The sequence below is a fragment of the Tenrec ecaudatus genome, chromosome 9 (assembly GCF_050624435.1).
Source record: "Tenrec ecaudatus isolate mTenEca1 chromosome 9, mTenEca1.hap1, whole genome shotgun sequence".
NCBI lineage: Eukaryota > Metazoa > Chordata > Mammalia > Afrosoricida > Tenrecidae > Tenrec > Tenrec ecaudatus.
Window position 1 is genome coordinate 115,593,316 of NC_134538.1, and position 6,000 is coordinate 115,599,315.

The window sequence follows — 6,000 nt, forward strand, 5'->3', positions numbered from 1 at the left end:
CGATGTTATTTAACTTGGTGTGTGCCCCCCTACCCACACTCCACCCCATCCTTGGGTGGATAGTTTTATGTTTCTCATTATAAACTGTGTGTGTTATGTTTGTGTTTAAATAGTATAGATATAAGCTAGAAAAAGACTACACTGGAGTGTTCTTGTCTGTCTAGCCTCCTTTTGTTTGCTTGGCTGGGTCCAGAAGAGCATGTGCATATTGCTTATTTTCAATGACTCTAAGCCAAGAGACTTCTTATCATCTGGTGGCAAATTACAAAGACCATTGGTAATGCGTATCTTTGACTACGTAACCGGAATCTGCCACTACACACTGCAAATATTGTCTGTACCAATTTGTACAACGTCAAGTAAGATGAAAAAGAAATAAATATTTGCTAAACCCCCAAATGTTGTCTAAGGATTGTTTGCTAAGATTTTGCCAATTGAACTCGTGCTTCATATGATATCAACCCTAAATGTGAACATCTGATGCTAACCTAGCTCTAATTTCTATTTTTAAGAAGCTGGGGGGAAAATCACTTTGTTTTCCAAGTAAATTCGTGGGCGCATTCTCCTAAGGGGGCATGATGTCCATTAAGTTCATTTTCTGCCGCACTTGGGTTTACTTATGATGCTTCTAGGACTTGGAGCCAGAAATGCCTTTCAAAGCTCATCACCTACATGAGATATGGAAACCTTTAAAAACCTTTAAAGTTATATACTAGCTGAATGTTTAGGATTTCTACAAACCTCAATTGCATCTCAGTCCATTTAGATCACTGATTTCTCTTTAAAAAAAATTATAAGACAGGAAGTCAATGAAGTCAGACTTAGTGTTAAATGAACATACATTCTAGAAGTTTTGTAAAAATTGGCTGTATTTTTTAAAGGAAGAGGTGGGCAGTAGCCCCAGAATAGTCTCTGAGAGAGTTGTGATGATGCGATGCCATCAGTGTTGTCTACTCATATTTACAGCTGGCCTTTGTTTATAACGCAGTGCCTACTTTGGGTGCACCATTGGATAAATCAATATCAGTAGGGACAGATCAGTCCAGGGCAATAAGTGAAACAGTGATGGTGACTAGATACAATTCAGAAAGAACAAATGGTTCACTTTTCAATTTATTCAAAAAGTATGTCCGAGATCCTGGATCAGGCACGGCACACAGTGTACAGATATTAATTATCCATTTAGCTTTGTAGGTAAATGAAGGAAAATTATATTTTGTTCATTGGAAATATCCCAGGTGCCTATTTTATTTTGTATGACATAAAACATGAGAAAAATTTAACTTTTGAAATATGTACTTCAAGCATTTTAATATTGTGAAAAAGTGCTTTTAATGATGAATCATGCAGCTTCTCATCAAGAAGGCATTGAAAGCCTAGCTTTGATTCAGAGGAACTGTAATGAATATTTTTTAAAAAGAAAATCATTTTATAGAATGAAGGAGGCAAAAAGAAAGTCTAACATCTCTGTGGATTGGAAAGAAAGGAACAAACATTCAAAGAAGTGCTTGGGGTCAGTCATAGGTGCATGGCCCAGGGCCCAGAGAAGCTAATGGTCTTAGATCTCTAGTGTTGCTGTACTAGACTGTCACACGTGGGGCACTTTAATGAGCATGGATTTATTTCCTCACAATTTTCAAGTCTGGAATGTAGGGCAGCAGAAGACCCATTGCTCGTTTTCCACTCTGGAGGAAGGTTTCTTTCTGATCAGGTTCTACTCCTCAGCTCCCCCACCTTCCGCCCCCTTGGTGCACGCTTACTTCCTTGCTGGTTTAAACTATTCTTTAAAAGATCAAAATACATGGACCTAAAAGCCACCCTAAATTAATATTTTTCTCCTTAACATAAGAAAGAAAACCCATTACCAAATAAGATCATAACCATGCTCAAACCCAATGTGTTGTTGTCCAGTTGATGCTGGTCACAGCAAATCCATAGGACAGAGTTGAACCATCTTATAGGACTTTTAAGGCTGTCGTTTGGGGAAAGCCAACTGCCACATCTTTCTGCCACAGATCAGAGGATGGGATTATATCACGGTTCTTTGGGATAAGATTCGAACACTTAACCACTGTGCCACCAGGAATCCTCCTCCGCAGCTCTAAGAAATTTCGGTGAGATGTAATTCACTCCATAACAGAAACCCCAGGATCTGCACACAGAAGGTGCGCATGTGGTATACATCATTAACCGCTCATGGAGTGCGGAGATATATAATGTGCACGTGGTACACATCAAGCTCCATGTTAACCGCTCGTGGAGTGCGGAGATGTATAATCCTGGTACCTGCCATTGCTCGGGTCTTTGATCTACAAGGGGGCCCAGGTGGTGCAGGAGTTACCTGAGTGGTTATGTGTTGGGCTGCGATATGCCAGGTCGGCAGAGAGAATCTGAGGGAGAAAGACAGGACTTGCCACTACCATTAGCAATTACACTCAGGAAAGCTGACTGACACTGCCAGATGTATATTTTCCTCTCTGGTCACTGGGAGGCGGCATTGACTAAATGGCAGTGAGCTGATATGGAGAAGCTACTTGCCTTGTACGTCTTGGGCAAAGCCTTTCTCAAGTCCTTAAACAGGCAGAACGCGCTGCCCTCCCCTTCACTTCGATCCCTTCCCTGGGATGGCCCAAACCAGCTTACTATGGGAGTCTATAACATCCAAATAACGTGTCATGACTTCGTGGCCTAGGTAGAGGGAGGGATTTAAGATAAAAGAATAATTAACAGGCAAGGAACAGCATAGAGAAAGGTAAACAAAAATCACTGAAAATGAGCCTATAAAATATTACAAGACAATTGAAGAAATTGAGTTGACTTTGTTTGCTAAAAATAGGATTCTGGAAAATGTGTGATAAAAAATGGCCTCTGAGCTGTAATGGTTGTTTGCTTTCTTCATTCGAGTGAAGAACATTCGGAGAGAAGTTCAGAGGGATGGGATTTGGTCTACCTGGGTCAGGTTAGGTATATGGGGGAGAACCAAACTGAAACCCAAATCACCGCTATCCACTGCGACCAAGTCAACTCCGCCCCATCTCAGCCGTGTAGGACTGAGGAGAACTGCCTTGCGCCACTTCTGCCTTGTGCCCTGTGAGTCTCGGAGGCTGCACATTTTTATGGACCAGTAAACCTCATCTTTTTCCAATGGATCTGCTTGTGGCTTTGAACTACTGACTTTGTGTTCAACAGTTGAAATCATAACCCTATATGCCACCCAGGTTTCCTATCTGGAAGTAAAGAGAACAAAATTATACATTCAACTTTTAAGAAATAAACAAAAATGAGTTAATTTATATTTTTGTAGCAATAGATAGCTCTCTTGCATCATTTTCTTCAAGTCCAATTGAAAGTTTGCAGCTTTGGCTAAATAAATGAATTCACAAATGAATGGATGCATGAAAAATAATCAGAGAGTAGCACATCCTTTAGACTGAAGCTACCAGATACCAACAAGAAGTTACTTATGTGGAAAGTTTAAGTATTTATCCCTTCAGGTAGCTTCATTCTTACTCTGTTTCTGTCCTAGGAATTTGTTTTGCCCTCAGGGAGATCTGTTTACACCAACAAGTGAAAAAGTGAATACCTAAGAGCAAATTATGCTCTGAGCATCTCCCGAGGTCCCCCAAGACTTTTAAACCATGTGTGTCAGGCTAGGTTCCCTAGAGAAGCAAAACCAGTGATTGATTATCTATCAATCTACCTATTTATCTCCAGAAAATTGCTCACACCAATTAGAATCAGGTAAACCCATTAGGGATAGAGTCTGTGGGTCCTGCCTCACTTGGTTTGAGGGACTGAAAACCAGGAAGCAAGAAGATGAGCTAGGCAGAGCACAAGTTGGTGGCTGCAGAGACAAATTAATCCAAGGTCAGCATGTCAGGCTTGCGCCTGCAGAGTCCACTTAATCCAAGTTCTGAGGTCTGGTGGCAGGCTGCTGATGATTCCCAGGGTCAGAAGGCAATATGGTGGGCTCTTGGCTCAAGCATAAATAACTGGAAGTCGATGAGCCAAATGCAGGTTCCAGACCCAGTAAAAAGCAGACAAGCTCCCAGAGTCTGGCTATACACGTAATAGGACACCCCAAACGGGAATTTCATCAGGGTTATGACTTGAGTAATGGGGTTGCTTCTACCCCAATCTTCTTACCACTTATTGGAAGACCACAGCAGTTGCTATTACAGAGTTTATTACACTGTGTTAGATCCCATCACGGAGGACTAGCAAACCTTAATTGCCATGCAACTGAGAATTCTGGCCCAGTGAAGTTGAAAAAAACTTAATTATCACACTAGAACTGAGTCATGTATTAGAGTTAAAAATTCTGATCACTAAGTTTGCAGAAGGCTACCATTTACAGTGAAAGACTTAAAGCCATTTTGAGTCTTACCATAGATCCAGCCTCCATTGAATGTATGTCCAACCATTAAGTTGAAAGGACAATACTCTTGCCCTGAGGCAGAGAGCATTAGAAAATTATTATCACTCCCCTAGCTAGCCCAGTGGGAAAAGGTAGCTTCTCCATCAAGGACTAGACCAAGTGTGTCTTTGAGAGAAATTGGGGTACTATGGCTGCACAGGTATGAGTCATGTAATGACTGCCTTTTTTAGAAGGTCCTGATTCAATCTTGTAAGTTTTATCTAGTCTATTGTACGCATCCCAATCATGATCCCATTCCCACTTCTGGAATCTTGTCTGCAGCTGTCATATATTGATCTGCCACCAATCATGTCTTTGTGACAGTTTCCTTTACACTCCCATACCCTACTTAAGCCATCAGTTTTATGAAAATTCTTGAAAATCATTATGGCCTCATGACAATGATCTACCTCATCCAAAGGAACTGCCATTGCCTTGTCTTTTTCCCATTTAAGATTTCATGAATGGGTCTCTACAGAATATATTTATGGAGTAAATGTAATTTTGCTAAAGATAATCCAACCATGATTAAAGCAGTACATTGACAGGGAGCCACCAGAGGTTCAGGCCAGATTCACAACAGGATGTAGAACAAGGGATATCATTGTTAATATCAGAAGGATCTTGGCTGAAGGCAGAGAATCCCAGATGATATTTACGTGTGTTTTGTTGGCTATGGTAGGGCATAGGACTTTTGTGGATCCTAACAAACTATAAATGGTCATGAGAAGAACATGAACTTCAGAACACAGTTCTCCTGTAAAAGCGGTACACGTACCAAGAGGTAATCAGACTAAAGGAATATCACGCGGCATAGCCAGAGTGCTCTTTAGAGGCAAGGATGGCAAGGCTTTGTCTGGCATACGTTGGACATGTCGTCAGGAGAGGTCAGTCCCTGGAAAATGACATCATGTTTGGCAAAGTAGAAGGGCAACGAAAGAGAGGAAGGCCCCCAATTGGATTAACGGACACAGTGGCTGCAACAATGTTCTCAGGCGCAGGAAGGACGGTGAGGCTGGCGCAGGACCGGACAGGGTTTGTTCTGTTGTACACAGGGGCACGATGGATCACCACTGACTCAATGGGACTTGACGCCAACCAGAACAACATGGTTTAAAACCAGGAAAAATGTGTGTCGAGATTGCATCTTCTCACCATTTGTCAAACAATCAGTAAAGCTGGATTATATTTAAAAAAAGAATGTGGGATTATATATATAAAAAAGAATGTGGCATCAAAATTAAGAGGAAGGCTTAGAAACAGCCTACAATATGCAGATGACACACCTTGCTTGCTGATAATGAGGAGGATTTGAAGCTTTGCTCATGAAGATCCAGACGTACAGCATTAAATATGGATTCCAACTCAGTGTAAAGAAGACTCAAACCCTCACACCTGGACCAATGGGCAGCATCAAGATAAATGGAGAAAATATTGAAGGAATTCATCTTGCTTAGATTCCCAAGCATTGCTGATAGAAGCAGCAGTCAAGAAATTAAATTACGCATTGCATTTGGGTCAATCTCTTGCAAGAGACTTGTTAAATGTGTTGAAAAGCAAGGCTGTTACTTTGACGTTTAAGG